At 40.7% G+C, this 17,067-nt stretch overlaps 1 pseudogene across 1 annotated transcript in view; it reads left to right on the top strand.

The window, feature by feature from the left end:
* The window catches only part of LOC146805717 (suppressor of tumorigenicity 14 protein homolog), a 402,115-nt pseudogene that overhangs the window by 297,195 nt on the left and 87,853 nt on the right, over nt 1-17,067 (top strand). The window contains exons 15-16 of the transcript XR_014967890.1: nt 1,305-1,488; nt 11,394-11,665. The product of XR_014967890.1 is annotated as a suppressor of tumorigenicity 14 protein homolog (transcript). The remainder of the gene's footprint in view (nt 1-1,304; nt 1,489-11,393; nt 11,666-17,067) is intronic.

The raw sequence follows: 17,067 nt of genomic DNA, 5'->3' as shown, positions 1-17,067 counted from the left end.
AATGACCACAATTTAAATTCAAGTCAAATAGATTAAAAATCATGGTCTGTGTATATATATATATATATATATATATATATATATATATATATATATATATATATATATAACTATAACTCGCGCGCCCGCAATCCTCTGCTCATGACGTCACATATTACATCACTGATGACATGATCAGTGGCATCACTCTTGACATCACTGATGACATCATCCTTGTGATAGAGTGGCGGTCGCGCGAGTTATAGTTATCTGAACTAACTATAACGGTGGAATTTTATTGGTTTTTTACTAGTGAAATATACACCTAACTATAACATGTGTGAAACCTATGGTTTTTTAAGTGAATTTGCAAGGTTTTTTAAATGCTAATTCCTAACTATAACATGTGTGAAACCTATGGTTTTTCAGTGAATTTGTACGGTTTTTTAAATGCTAAGTTATGTATGTATTCTTTTTTTTTAATATATTTATTTTTCAATAATCTACGTATTAAACCTTTTTTTTTTTTTTTATGGTTTTTCACGGTCCTTCAGGGACCCCCTGACAAAGGCTAGGGGGTCAGGAACTCTCTACCCTGCCCCCTTTTCACGTTCGCCACCTTCCTTTTCCACTCTCGCACTGAAAACAAACAAAATGGCGGCCGACACTTCCTGATTTCGACCGATTCCAACGTTGACTGACATGTAACAACCAATCAGAATTACGCTCGCGCACGTTAGGGTGCGCGCACGCGCGCACGGTGTGCGGCTATAGATATGTATGTGCGTTTAACTGCAATTTTCTCAGGAACTACTGAACAGATTGACTCCATATATGTAAAAGGCACATCCCTGACCTGAGGACTACCTCTCTTCTAAATTTCAAGTAATTCTGTTCAGCCGTTCGGGCTGTACCTTCGACTAAAGGTCCTATGGGAAAATGCGTTTTGGGACCCCCCTTTTTTCTCGGCCCCCGCTTGACGAATCCCCCCAAGACTTTCAGGGTAGGAGCTGAGCAGAGCGCCCCATTAGTTTTGAAAATTTCACGAAGATTCGTCAACCGGCGACAAAGTTATTCAAAATAGAATTTTGAGATTTCCTATGGAAACACGGTCCTAACTATAACTATCTACTGGCGACCGCCAGTAGATAATATATATGTATGTATATATTTACGTTTGAATGATCCTCTATGTGTTTATATATCTGGCAGTTTAAAATGAAATTTTATTTTAACACCTAGGTTGGGGCATTAAAGTTTTGTCTTATCTTGCTTTCACTTATCAAGTTTGAACTTTGGAATTTTCCTTCATGTATTTTGTTCAGACTGTGGACGAAGCCAAGTGAAAAAAAAACGAATTGTCGGAGGCGAAGATGCAAAATCTGGAAAATGGCCTTGGCAAGCAAGCTTACAAATAGGAATGCATGGGCATGTGTGTGGAGCATCAATTATTGCAAAGAAATGGCTAATTTCTGCTGCGCACTGTTTTCAGGACACTGACCTCATCAGGTATGTAATATGGCATTAACAACAAAGGAAGCATATTATATTCAAAACTATGCTTTTTAAGGAATATTATTAGGAACCAGTGAAATTTAAATTACAATGGCATAATTTCCGACAGTTCCCATTATGATTATTACTTAATTATGCACTACAGCATAATTGTTTTGTATTGTTAATGCTTATTGTATATATGTAATAAAATGTCAATTACAATCATAAAATCATTTAAAGCCATCGATCATTTCCTAATCTTAAAATTTCTTAAAATATAGAGATTATAGACAAGAATTCAAATATACAAGTAACAGTTCAAAAACGGCGATTTATAAGATCAAAAATTTTGCAAGCTTCCAAATAAATTGACTGTCATTTGTGGAAAAGCAATATCTAACTGTCTCTCATATGTTGTTCTTTAGTATACTTTAAGCAAGCCAGGCTTCAGGTACTCTTTCCTTATGGACAGTAGCGTAGGGTATAAACATAATATGGTCCAAGATGTTGTTTCTATAACCACAAGTCGACATGATCTGGTTGAGGACACCTTGTATTCCATAACCCTTCAAATTGGGAAATTGGAATATACAAAAGGTGAAATTTTAGGTATTTAAGTTTAAAACCTGAGTTTAAAGTGTAAGGCAAATAACTCAGATATATTGCAAATAAATGGCTAATATCTACTATGCAGTGTTTTCAGGATACTGATCTCATCAGGTAGATGAAAAGACTGAGAATACACCATTACAGAACATTGTGTGGTTGACTCTTGCTTCTGGAAAAAACTTAGGGTCATATTTACAAGCCCCTATCGCCACCACAACATCACTTTCAGTGACGTTGTAATGGCAATAGGGGCCTCGCCTTATTTACAAGGTAGCGTTAAACCACTTGACGTGGCTTAATACTGCCTTATACATATGGCACCCTTTCACGCTGTATTTAGCGTGAAAGGCGAGGGCAATGGGTGTTGCAATGGGTGTTCCACCGCAACACCCATTGATTTTGATGCTGGCCCTATTTACAAGGGCTAGAAGAAGAGTTTGATCTAACCGCCGTATTCGTGTGCTGATAAAGCAATTAAACAGACTTGAGCCCATAAACTTAATTAATATGGACTCTATGCATTTATTTGCAAAGTCATTCTTTTCTTTAAACAAATTTGATCCAATTTATATCATAAGTCAGACAAGCTTGGATATGCATCAATTAGTGCACATTGAAACAAATAATATACAAAATGTGAAAGAGCACTAAAATCAACTTTGTGCCAAAACCATTATAACAAACAAACAATTAGTGAATATGATACAACACCAATTGACTGGTGTTGTCTCATTTTCACTAATTGTTTGTTAAAAAAAAGAATGACTTTGCAAATAAATGCCTAAAGTCCATATTAATTAGGTGTATGGGCTCAAGTCTGTTTAATTGCTTTATCAGCACACGAATACGACGGTTAGGACAAACTCTTCTTCTAGTCTAATATTAAGGCCCTGCCCTGCCGATTAGGGCCAAAACCCTTTCTGCTATATCCTATTTACAAGTGCAGCGTATATAGGAGGCAGCGCCAAAATTAAGAACAGGGAAAACCTGGTCTGAAACAGGCGAAACGAGGAGAAATGCTTTATTTCTCCTCGTTTTTGCTGTTTCCATGTGTGCCTCCTTTGGCAGCACACATAGAAACAGCAAATTGCTTATGATTGGGCCCCCTTCCTGCACATAAACAATCATTTTAAAAAAATGCAGTTTTGCAACTTCTATGTGTGCTGCATTAAGCAGCACACATAGAAGTTACAAAACCGCATTTAAAGATTGTTTATGTGCGGGAAGCGGGAATCTTCCCCTCAACACAGGCACCCTTGCAGCATGGTGCAAGAGTGCCTGCGTTGGCACCAGGCAGCTGAACTCAGCGCCAGCTCTAGGGGAATACTGCACATTCTTGAGTTTTCAGAATGGAGAAGCGTGGCAATAGCAATGTTTGCTTAACGCCACGCTTCTCCATTCTGCTATAAATATGCCCCTTATTGTAGGAGCACTGGTAGAAAACAAATGAACTGAAAGTGAGTGGCTGTTGTTTTTGTCACATGCAATTTTGCACATTATCTTTAGTAGAAATGCATCCTCGCCTCAAAAATGTATTTACTTATTTATTTATTTATTCATTTAGGGCCATATGTAGGAAGCCCAATACCGGTCGGTAACGGCCGATTTTCGGTAAATATCCCGTTACCGACCGGTATTCAGGCTTTTGGTATGTCGGGGGCACATTTCAGGATTCGGTAATTTACCGAATCGGTAAAATTACCGAATCGGTAATTTTACCGATTCGGTAAATACCGAATCCTGAAATGATATGTAGGGGGAGTGTGTGGTTGTTGTGGGGATTCGTTATTTACCACCAACTAAAAGTTGGTGGTAAATGACGAATAGCTGTAAAAAAGCATTTCTTTGCACTTTGAAGTGTGCAATGTGGCAGACATACATGCCCTTAGGGCATGTATGTGTGCCACATGTGCACACATGCAGGAATCAGGGGTGCAACAGGGTGTCACTGTGACACCCTGCCACCCTTGATTGTGCTCCCCCCATTACCGAATCGGTATTTACCGATTCGGTAATGGTAACTGGCTTCCCATTGATTCCTATGGGCCTCCTGGCCCATAGGAATCAATGGGAAGCCAGTTACCATTACCGAATCGGTAAATACCGATTCTAAATTACCGACCCATTCCGAATCGGTAAATATTACCGATGGATTACCTACATAGCATTTACCACTTCATAAATACCGAATCGGTAAAATTCGGTATTTATGAAGTGGTAAATGTTAGGCTACCTACATATGGCCCTTAGTGTTTTATAGAGCGCGAATGTGACCCGTTAGGGTATCAGAACGCTTTACAGGGATAACACGTTGTATACAGGTATGAAATAGTCAAAGAAAAAAAAAACATAAGTAGGGGTAGAAGGAAGTGAAACATTTGGGGAATAACAGGATGTATACAATGTTCAGATCATAATGCAGAGAAATCCAGTAATTACATTTGTGGGAGTACAAGGTCAGTACAAGATGGATAGGAGCCAGTCAGTCCAAACTCTAGCGGCAACAAAAAGAAGCAAAGTCGCTGAGCGGTGTGTGCAATGCATGATTTATGGGAGAAACTTGCCCATTAGGAAGGTTTTGTCTTCCTTTTTAACTATTGACAGAGAGGGAATTCTTCTGATGAAAGACAGCAGCAAGTTCCAGATTCTTGGTACAGCGGCTGGAGCACAAAGTCTCTGGTGGACCAGTAGTTTCTGGCTCCCCCAGAAACCATGATTTCCTGGGCGAGATATGCAGGGGATTTCGCATGTAGCGCTTTGTGGGTGATACATGCCAGTTTGAGTTGGATTCTGGCTTCAAGAGGAAACCAGTTCAGCGCCTTCAGATGTGTTGAGATGTGGTAGAATTTGTTTGAGCCTTTCAAGAGTCTGGCGGAGGCGTTGAGGCAAGATGTTAGGGGGACCGTGGAGATCTTGGGCAGGCCTGAAAGGGTTGATTATCCGTAGTCGATTCTGGAGATAACTAATGCCTGGACTGCCATTTTTGGGTCTGAAGCATCAAGGAAAGGTTTTAGTTTTTTTCGGGTAGCTCAGGTGAAACCTGGAGTGTAAGCCATCGCGTTGATGTGGTCTAGCATATTCAGGCTGCTGTCTAGGATTATTCTGAGAGATTTGGCAGATTCCACTACGGTCAGTGTGCAGTTTAGTGTTGTGATCGACTTGGTCCATTCACAGATTTCAGTGTTACTTTTAGGGGGGGAAGATTAGAAGGAACTCCGTTTTTTGTGCATTTAGTTTGAGCTGGTTGCAGGTGAGCCATTGAACAGTCAGCTCTAGGGCCTCATTCAAAGAGTAAATCTCCTCTAGAGATGAGAATTTGATGTAAAACTGGGTATCATCGACATACATGTGGAAGGAGATGTTGGCGGTACGTAGTAATTCAGCAAACAGTTCAAGGTAGAGATTGAAGAGGTTTGGGAAAAGATTTGATCTTTGGGGGACACAATCGTTATCGGGGAAGGAGCAGATAGATTACTGTTGACTAAGAATCTCTGGGTGTGGTTCCGGAGGAAGGATCTAAACCATTGGAGAACGGTTCCCCTTACTCCCATCCTGAATTCGAGGCGTTCAAGTAGTTTCTTGAGGATGACTGTGTCAAATGCTGAGGATACATTCAATAGAATTAGGAGGGTATGTTTTGCCTTGGTCAAGGGCTTGAAGAGCATCATCCACAATATGGAGAATAGGAGTTTCCATGCTGTGTCCAGGCCTGAACCCAGATTGGAATTTGTCTAGCAGATTAAAGTTGGTGTTATGTGGGCTCAGTTGAAGTTGCGCACATTTCTCCAGAGCTATCGCTAGAAGTGGGATATTGGATATTAGTCTGAAATTGTCTGGAGTAGCAGGATTCAAGGTTGTTTTTTTTAAGATGGGGACGACTTGACCGGCTTTTAGAGAGTCAGGTATGGACCCTTGTAGCAGGTAGGCATTGATTATTGTAATCCAAATAATAATAAATTGGGAGGTCGCGGCCACGCAGCTGGAGGGGAGTGAGTCATTAAAGTGGTTATTTGGATTTAAGGAGGATAGAATTTTCGAGACGGAATGGTCATCATATAACTTGAAGTTGGACCAGTGCGCTTGGTTCTTGGGTGTTGTCTGGGGGGGAGGTGAGAGGAGATATGGGACCCGGCAGGAAGAGGTCAGATGTTGGTGGTGGAATTAAGTGTGTTTCCTAGCAAGGTAATTTTGGCTGTAAAGAAGGAGGAGAACTCCTCATGGGTTATTAGGGATTTTGAGGTTTCTTTGGAAGTTTTATCCAGTTTGTTAGATTGGTGTTTGACCATTTCAAAGAGCTTACGAGGTATGTTCTTAGCATTTTCCAGTTATGATCTAAATAACTCTTTTAGATTTGAGGATGTTCCTGTTGTAAGCATTTCTGGTTTGTCGGAGATGTTTTAGTTCGGAAGCTGAGGGGTGCTGTCTCTAGGTTCTTTCTGTTAGCTGGAGGGTTCTCCTTTCATTGTTAAGGGATCCTTTGAATCGGGGGTTTTTGTCTTTGACTCTAGATCTTTTTAGCTTTAGCGGAGCAAGATCATCAATTATGTCAGACATAATCGAGTTGTAGTGTTCTGTAAGGCCGTTGACCTTTGAGGGATTTGGGGTGGGGGGAGGAGGTCATTCCCGCAACGTGCAGCCAGCTTCTCGATATCTAGCCTCTTTGTGTCCCTGAGCCAGAATTTCGGTTTCACAGGTTGTGCTGGCCTTGTCTTGTGGGTGCCAGGCAATAGGAAGGTAATAGCGTGGAGGTCAAACCAGTCGCATGGATCTCTTGAGTTAAGCCTGATCGCCGTTGCCTTAGAAATGATCCAATCCAGCGTGACACCTTTCGTGTGAGTTGGTAATGTGCAGGCTTGAATAAGTGATTGGTAACAAAAAAGTCTTTGAGGGAATTAACCTGACGGTCATTGAGGTCATTCCAGTGTGGATTAAAGTCTCCGAGGAAAATGTCATTGGAGTAGGGGGAAACCTTAGCTGTAATGATTTTAATGAGGTGGTCGATGAAGCTGTTGTTCTTGCCTGGGGGTGGTAGAAGATCTGCAGTTTGCTCAACTGGGTAGCGTTGTTACATATGAAGAGTGCAATCTGGTATTTCATTTTTAATAAAAGAGTGAGAAAGATTTGTTTCCTAACAGGATTTCTTAAACTCCTTACATTCCATGTAATCATACAGAGAATATACATCTTGAACAACAAAGAAAAATGTGCAAGGACACAGAACCTATATCATAAAAAGAGCAAGGTACATTAAAGGCTCAATAATAGAAATATATGAAAGGTTGTAAAGTCTGTAAGGCAAAAAGAATTAGAAAGAGTTAAGAGTGCAGGCATTTGCTCAATCTTAAATTGATGTTTTCAGGTCTTTGACAGTTGCAAAGTAAAGTTCATTTGTGCGACCCTATATTTGATGCTTATCAAACATATACCTGGAATATTAGATTGAATTGCTGTGAAATTGATGTATTTAATTTGAATGTGACTGTGGGTGTAATGAGGACACAATGAATCAGTGCATTTGTGGTCAATATTCAGTGATAGAAAGAGCATTGATGGAGCCCAGAGTGGGATGCAATGATTGCACATAGTATAAGTCATGTAATATGAAAGGGTATAAGCAGTGCATAGTAGAGGTATGAGTTATAATTAATGTGGTGTTGCTAATGAGTTGACAACACTGTGTATGGAGGTGTGATAGTTACAGTAATTGAAAGGTGCCATGTAAATAATAAATTCTATGTTTAACATTTGTTTTTTCATTGAATTTCAATGGTTTTTATCTTTTAATAAAAACGTGTTTCAAAATTTAGAGTGGAGTGTAGTCGTGTATAGTGTTGTTAAGTGGAGTGTTATAGAGTACATTGGAGGACAGTGTCGTATAGCTTATTTTTGTACAGGAAGTGTCATGCAGTGGAGTAGAGTGGGGTAGTTTAGAGTGGGAAATTGTCGAGTGGAATGGAGTAGAGTGGAGTCACATAGACGTAAGTGATATAGAGTGGAGTGGTGTAGAGTGAAATAGCATAGAGCATAATAGAGTAGAGTGGCGTGGAGTGGCATAGACTGTAATAGAGTACAGTGGAGTGGCGTGGAGTGGAGTTGGGTGGTAAACAGTGGAATGGTGTAGAGTGGAGTGGTGGAGAGTGGAATGGCACACAGTGGAGTGGTGAAGAGTGGAGTGCTGTAGAGTAGAATAGTTCTAGAGACAACGGCCCCTTAACAAAAAATGAAATACACTTGTTCTGGATACAAAAATCTGTTCCATATACAGATTTAAATATCAGAGTTTTCAATTTTATTACCACAATTTGAAAACAAATTTGAATTACCCAGCCGGAATAATTTCATAAACCAAACATCAAGAGAGCAAACAAACAATGAACTGAAACAAACAATGAGCAAAAAACCAATAAAGCACAGAAAATCAGGTTTTAAAAACTGACAATAAAAACATGTAGACATACTTCTACCATCCCTCATTCTAGATATATTATTCAAAATACAAGAAAAGCTCTACTACGACTGGACCAAATGTCAGCGGTAAAGTACAACAAATCCAACTTAGCTTCTCTATGGCACAACCCTTCCCTGAAGATAGACAGAGAAATGTTATTCTGGGAACATTGGTTTAAAAAATGCATAAACCTAGTCAAAGACCTATTTACAGGGTCACTTCCCTCCCCCTTTTCCGAACTTCAGTCAAGGCCTGGAACCCTTAGATTATTATAAATTCCTGAAATTAAAGGCACAGCTCACGTCACACTCAATACTACCCTCCAGCCCGTCAATCCTCCTTAGAATTTCCCAGCTACTGAAAGCAGGTCACATGGTGTCTAAAATTTACAAACTACTGACTTCAAACCCTCGTAAATCACACCTGAGTAATGTAACAAAATGGGAAGCTGAACCTAACACTAGAAAAATTCCCTTCAACTGGAATAAGATACATAAAACTCCCTTTACAAACAAAATCTCTCCTGTATTATCCCAGACGAAACTCATGCTAATTAATAGAACATATTGGACCCCTGAAAGGATCTTCATGCTGGAACTGCAAAGCACATGTCAGTGATCTAGCTCACATGCTCTTCCACTGCCCCATTCTACAAACATACTGGGATAATATTTACAAGTGCATAAATAAAACATTCAACATTGTCCCTCCCAGGGAATTCTCTTACATCCTTCTGGGATATTTAGACCCAATACTTCCGTCTGAGACAGACCGCTACCTGTTTGACCTATGCTCACACTAGCCTGCAAAATAATACTCAATAATTGGAAGAACTTCAAAGAAGTCTCCTTCAGAAAATGGCAAGAATTGTTTTTCCTTTCTCAGAGGGGGCGATAATATTTCTCTACACTCTTCACCCTGGCACCCTTCACATAGGAAGTTATGGAAGCTCCTTGATGCCTTTTCATTCAAGTTTGATCCTCCTTGAATCAAATGACTCCTTGTGAAACCATCTCTTACATTTTATTGTACCTATTGTTAACAACCACAACACAAAGACCTGAAATAAGGCATTCTACCTACGGATCACTACCTCGTGCGTGAACCCTCTCGCCTACCCCCCCACATTGATAACACTATTTCACACATGACAAAACTCACGCTAGCCTCACTATGTCTTTAAAGTGATACAATGCAGACACGAAGTGGAGGTTTGGTGAGAATTACTTGTTTATTGATATTTTGACATGAAGTCTGCACATAGGATATGTCTATGTTTACTATATTACAAGATTGGACATTCCAACATGATATTCTTACAACACATCCTGTGCAAACTTTTACGTCTTCAATTATATGCTTAACATACAACCTTACGGTCGACCTACAAAATAATGTCAAAAACAAAAACTGTTCATGATTTACCTGTTCGCAATTTCAAATGCCACTTGAATTCGTAGCCTCTCTGCAATTCCTTCGTCTTTTGTTTTTCTTTATATTTTGATTTATTTAGTTATTTATTTGTTATTATCATTTACAATCACATTTGTAGCTATATTTCAACTCATGCTAATCTGTGATTTTCTGTTTGTACATTTATGTTCTTGTTTTCTCTTGAAATTTCAATAAAAATTATTTGAAATAAAAAAAAGGACTTAAAAGTGCAAATGACTCAAAAATGTAAGTTTCTTTTCTAAATCAGGCCCACAGTGTTAAGGACATGACATTTGTTGCTCTTCCAACAAGATGGGGTGAAATACTTATTTGCTGAGTAAAGCACTCTTGATGTGTGCTTTTGTTGTGTTCTTTTGTCAGATGAGATCGTATGCTAATTTGTTAAGTTTGCTACAGCAAGGCATTTATAAAGTACAAAATTAGCTAGAATGCAATGGAACACTGTATCTGCAAGGCAGATGTTACAGTGGGGTTGGGCAAACAAGGGTAAAAGGCAGGGCATGTTGAGAAGGAAAGAGGCCTGGCAATCAGGGTTACAGAACTGGAGTGAAAAGTAGCAGTGGAGAGGGTCAAGGACTTTGGCTACTGGTGGGGTCAGCTATCGAAGTATAGCTGTGGTTTCAAATTTTTGCTTGTCACCATGTTACCTTTATTTCATAGAAGACTGTGACGGTGCATCCTGTCAAGGATACTCTCAGTAGGAGAGTACTACACCTCCTCCTAAGTGTTTGGGAGTGGGGAAGGGTGGCACGCCTGGTTAAGGAAGGCACCCTGATAGTTTCTTTCTGAAACAGTGCAGTGGATTAACATCTAAAGAGGTAGACATGGATCTAATTGTTATGATTTCTTGAATCGACAAGTTCTCTCACTTAAGATAACAAACTTACCTCTCACAGTTGCTTTGAAATTGCGTATGTTTTTTAATTAGGGGAATAAATGCTAGGCTTTCTAAAGAAACAAACATCACCCCACACAAGTGTTAGTTGGGAAGCGTGTCATGGCCATTTAGATTGGGTTCTTTGCAGTAACCGTCTCTAGTGAGAAATATCACACATGCCTTCCCCATTGTAACAAAAGATAAAATACATCCAGCCTTGACTGCAACAGTTTCAAAAACACAGCATATCCTTAAGATCTTCATTCCTCTTATTAATGATTAATGTACTAATGCTGTCGGCTACTGCATCCACTGCAGGGATCTGTGTTTGGCCTAATGACAGCAGAATAAAGACCAAGGGGGTCCCTTCAATACTCCACCCTTCCGAGGTCCTGTCATTAGTGTCAAGAACCATCTCACATGTGCCCTACAAATACGCCTGTATTGTTTTATGTTATAATTGTGAAATCAGCTGGTTTCTGACAATCAGAGCAGATTTACTCATTTGCTTTGTCTTTATTTTTGCAGGTATTCTTTGCCTTCAGTCTGGACAGTGCATATAGGAATGAGATTCATAACAAAAAACTATCATCCTTTGTTAATGAAGTCAGTTCGAAGGATTATCGTACATCCTCGCTATGACCGATACATATCGGACTATGATATTGCTCTGTTGGAACTGGAAACACCCCTGTTCTTCAATGACCTTGTCCATCCCATATGCCTACCAAGAAATTCAAAGGTTTTCTCCTCTGGGACTCTCTGCTATGTCACTGGCTGGGGTTCTCAAAAAGAAAATGGTAAGTATATGTCCTTCAATCATTTCTCAGTTATGTGTATGTAGAACTTGGCATACTGCTTTGATTATTTTGGTTGCTTTACACTAGAGAGAAAAGAATGGGTAGACAATCTTAAAAGTGATAACATCTAACTTAGGGCAAAATGAATTTGAAAAAGACATTCAACAGTTTAATTATTGTAATAGGAGTAATTATGAACATTTCATTCATGAGATTATCTAAAAGGGAAAGAAACTAAAGTCAATTGTAGCGAGGGGAGGCATACAAAAATGTTTGTGTGTACCTAAATTGTACTTAGGTGCAACAGACATGGAATTTGAAAAACTGGTAGCTCCAGTCAATGGCTACATTTGTCTTTCCTGAAATATAATCAGTCATCATTGAAATTTAACAATCTTATGCAGAAATGTAAAAAGTCCTTGGCCAATTATGCTAACATTCAGAATATTGTGTCACCAGGCAGGGTATATCTTATCTCTGAAATGGTAGCCCTTCTCAAGAGCATACATTACCAGACTTTGTCCTCCAAGAGGCAATGGCCCACAAAAGGTCAAGATAGACATTAAAGACAATTGATTTGCATGTAAAATACATCTGCCAGACACTTTTCCCCATGTTGACACATGTCTACAACCCGCCCAAACCTTCCCTGCAAGTGCCTGACTCTATGTGCTCCAGCCTTTCCTAGATCTCCATCCTGGCTTCCTGGTATAGAGATATATCCTCCGAGTATGATAGATCTTTAAGTACAATGTTTTAATAGATTGAATGGCCCAGTATGGAAGTGCATCCAGGAAATGTGTCTGAATGGAGGAAAATAGGAGGACCAAAAGTCTGGACAATGACCTGTAGAATATTCTATGGAGAGTGATTTTATGGCAAAGCCCAATAAATCCATTGTACTGCTGGAAGACAGAGCTGATTTCTTTTCATTTATCAGAACATCCAGTTCCTGAAGGAAAATAATATCACCACCCACAGGAATAGAATAGGAATGTCATAATTCTGGGCCATAAAAAATATAGGGGCAGATTTACAAGCTCCTTGCTTCATTTTTGCGCCACCGTTGCGTCACTTTTTGTGATGCAGCAGCAGCGTAAAAATGTGGTCTATTTACAACCTGACGCATCTAGGGAGATGCGTCACGTTGTAAAGCCCTGCATCACATTATACCTGCATGAGGTATAATGTATGCAGGGTGGGCTTTCCAACGCAAAAACCCTTGTAGAAGTGACACAGTGAAAACAACAAGATTTCACTGTGCAACTCTGCACCACTTCTAGGATGCCACTGCGTCAAATTCTTAGGCCTGCTTGAAGCAGGCGTAAGGAGTGATGCAGCACAATGAGAATAAGCCTCCCCTGCATTGGTGCAGTTGTGTCATGCTTGCGACACGACTCCAGCAATGCGTGTCTTTTGCGTCAACAGGCGCGTCAGAATTTCTGATGCATCTGTCAATCCTTGCGCCAAGGTGCGCCGTATTGTAAATACGGTGCATCCATAGTGGCGCAAGGGTCTCTCAGGGTGGCGCAGTGTAAAGATGCTTCACTTTCTTGTAAATCTGCCCCACAGTATCAAGGTAGACCATTAGCCTCACTCACTTTGAAGCAGGTGACTACCAGCTTCAAATGCTTGTTAAATCCCGGCGGGGCTGAAGACAGGTTAACAACCTCAAAATTATCCCTGCTAGGCAGAAACGAAAAGATAACCCGGCCATCCGATTGCCTTCCATCAAGAGTACACTATTTTCCCATTCTTGTACACCATAGGCATTAATGTCTCACTGATTGATTTCTGATGTAGACCCTTGTTCTTTTTTCCTAACCAAAGATGTTGTCTAAGAACCCTACCCTGCTGGGTGAAGAAAAGATTTTTTTAATGCTGTCCTTTGTAAAATATTACCTGGTATGTTGGTCTACCAGTGCTTGCTCCTGTATGGGGAACAAGATGGATCTCAGTCATGTTGGCTGAATAGGGAACCTGACATTCAATTTAGAAGCCCTGTCAGTCTGCAGAACCCAGCTTTTAGAGGCTATGTTTCTCCACTTGAATAGACTGCACACTATTCTCCCTTCCAACTTTACATGGGAAGAAGAGGTAAGGCTCACCGGTTAAGTTTCCAGCACTTTTTCCAGTACCTCTGGACAAAAACAACAGACCAAATCTAATTTGTATTCCCTTTTCTGGGGTTGTAACCACCTTGGGGCTTTGGAAATTGCCACTTTAGAACGGTATCCTTTAACTATGTATGATCCCTCCGAAACGTCCATGAGGCTGTTTATTTCTGAACAATACCTTTCACAAGATATTCACCAAAAACAATCCCCCTGCACAACCAGTCCTGTTTCTCCAGTTGACAACTTGAATCAAACCCCAAAAGTATGAATCACCCAATTTGGGTTATCCACTGGACAAAGGAGGCAGTGTGCATGAACAGACTAGACAAAACACTGAGATCAATCAGGGTACTGGTTACCTTTCTAGATTTAGACAAATCTTTAATCTTAGTGGCTGGTCCCGCGGTGTCCAAAAATGTATCCTTGCAAGTGGGCCCGGAGCAGCCAATGCCCTGCTTCGGATCTTTATTGTATTTGACAATTGAACATCTCCATCTAAGGGTCGAGCTCAGGAATGAAAACACTTTTCTTCAAGCCATGGTTCAACTTTTCACATCTTTATCAGGGAGCTTACGAAGTTTCACCTGGAGATCAGATACCACCTTAGGGGTGGGGTCAGCTCTGTGGCTTCACACGGGAGAGTTCATCAGGATTAAATACTTTCTCCATTCTTTCCAAAACATCATTCTGCTTCAAAGCAGGCATTGATGTACGTATATGTATTTATGAATGTATGTCTGTATGTGGTATTTGTATGTGTAAAAGTAGCCAAAAGGTAGTGAAGCACTGTGTAATGTCAATGGCAAGGATACAGTCAGTGATTGATTGGAGGAGAATGGGTTCTTAGTGTGGAAGTGGAATGTTTTTCCTCATACTTTAGTATTCTTTAAAGAGGTGTGTCTTACGTTCCTTCCTATATTGGATCAGGCTTGGGGTGGTCGTGATAGATACAGGGATGTAGTTACAGACCAGGGCGCATAGATGGTGGCTAGGCCGGGCGTGAAATTCTGCTCCACTCACGGAGTTTTTCCCACTGCGCACTCCAAGTTGTGCGCGGAGTTCTGAAAGACTCTGCTCCGAGTTTCTTCCTTGCTTGCACACACCAACGTTAAGTTAGCGAGTGACGAATATCTTACTCCAGACCACCTCCCGGAGAGATTTCTCAATGCAGGCACTCACGGACGGTCACTACAGCTTGTGTTAAGAAACCTTCCATTCGCGTTGAGGAAACTGCCGCTCAAGTAGAATTTCTATTTGAGTGGCAGAAGGAAGCAGCTCTCTCTTGCACTGTGGATGGTGCAGTTCACACTGATTTTACAATGCGAGACAAACACCCGGCATTAGAAATCTGCACGAACAGCGCAACATAAAGCACTCTGCTGCTTGCGGAACTCAGCGTATTGCAGCAGAGTTTTATGGTCACTTTGCGGGGTTCTGCTTTGCGGAACTCCACAAACTCCACCCAGGCCTAAATTAATAGCCTGTTGCCTTGTTTCTTCTTTATGCATTTCTTCATCTCCAGGCTTAGCTGTGGGTGTGGTGAGAGCCAGCGAAGGTGGTAAGCTTTTCAGCCAGACAGGCTTGGGATGCCGTTTGTGATAACAGTGAATATGATGCAGCTGGTTTTGAAGATGGTGCATGCTGGTAAGTGAAGGATGTGGAGTTCAATGAGGTTGGGGGTGATGTGATTATGTTTCTTCAGTTCCTTGATGAGACATGAAGCAGAGTGTATGATGCCGTTAAGTGGAACCATTGTGGAGTCTGGACGGCATTGGAACAGGTTTTGCTGCCATTCAAATATAAGAAAATGAGTGCTTGAACTGCAATTGTGAAGTCATTTTCTATAAGGAGTGGTTTCTTGTTCTTCAATAGTCTAAGCTAGTACCATGTGGTCTTGGTTTTATCGGTAACGTGTTCCTTGAGGCTTAGGTCACTGCTCAAGGTGAATCTGAGTGACTTGGTACTGAGTGAGGGCTGGGGTTGGAATCTGCTCAGGTTCATATTGTTGAGCCAGGTTTAGAATAGTTGTTCTTGTTGAATAGTAGAAATTCTATTTTCTTATCCTTTCCTACGAGATACCAGTATCTAGACTACTTGGATTACTCTTGGGCATCCTTGTAGAAATAGTAAATGTCATATTTCTCCTCATAAGAAGGGAGTTCAAAGTTATTATATTTCTGGTTCACCCTCCTGCTCGGAGCAGTGGAGGAGGTTGTTATTGTATAGGTCATGGAAGTCCTTTTCAATTTCTAAGACCGTCAATGCCCCCAGATGGGCCCTTCTTCATGTCTTTTCACTACAGGCTTGGCAGAGGAGCCAAATCATCACCCATAGGAGTGACGTACCCAAGGCAGCGGAGAAGAAGCTGAGCCAGATAGCTGGTACATCTGGATAGTTGGTACAATTGTTTGTGCAAGGACTTCATCGTAGGAGACAGTGCCTTGCACACAGAGTACTGCACAAGTTTTTTATTTATTTTTATTTTTGGCATTATTGAACCCGGATCCCACATTGAAGGAGAAGTCCTCATCTCCTACTCCCCTGTACATTGGAATCTGCCTCACTTATCTCAGCCCTACCTGAACTGCACCTCTTGTGATATAGGAGGGTAAATATTGCCTCATACCAGCCAAGAATAGGAATTAGCACACCCAATTTGCTATCCTTCCCAGCCTGTGCTCCAAAAATATCAATTCATTATGTGACCCCCTAGAAAGTGTTGGTGCTGGCCGTTTATTCACCCTCACTTTGCTTGAATGAATGATGAGTTCTTCTATAGAGTATGGCTACTCAAAAGAGTGTCCCGGCATTGTTTAGGTGACTCAGAGAGGAATAAAGGCATGGGCCACTGATCTGTCATCATTACAGTCTGAATAAGAGTTTTCAGCTCATTTTTTTATTTTTCTTCATCCAAGATAGACCTCACATGTCCAGGCAGCTGATTCTATATACCAGCTTCTCTAACAGTGAAGAAAGAACTTCCCCTTAGTAGCCTTTTAAAATGAGGGACCACAATTTGTCTGGCATTGCTGGAATGCAGGGGTCTTCCAGGGCTGTATTCCTTAAGTCTTTCATTAAGGTACGCAGGCCCCTCATTGTGAAGGACTTGGCATGTTAGGGTCATTGCTTTATACATTAAACATTTTCAGACTGGCAGCCAGTAAAGTCTCTGCCGAAATGATGATACAGATGTATATTTTGGTATTTTATACAGTAGACTTGTAACTACTGGATCAGATATTCATGGAGGCCCAGAAATTATGCATCGGCATAGTCCAACCATGA

This window comes from Triturus cristatus, chromosome 8 (assembly GCF_964204655.1).
Source record: "Triturus cristatus chromosome 8, aTriCri1.1, whole genome shotgun sequence".
Classification (NCBI taxonomy): domain Eukaryota; kingdom Metazoa; phylum Chordata; class Amphibia; order Caudata; family Salamandridae; genus Triturus; species Triturus cristatus.
This window is presented reverse-complemented; position numbering and strand designations above follow the sequence as displayed.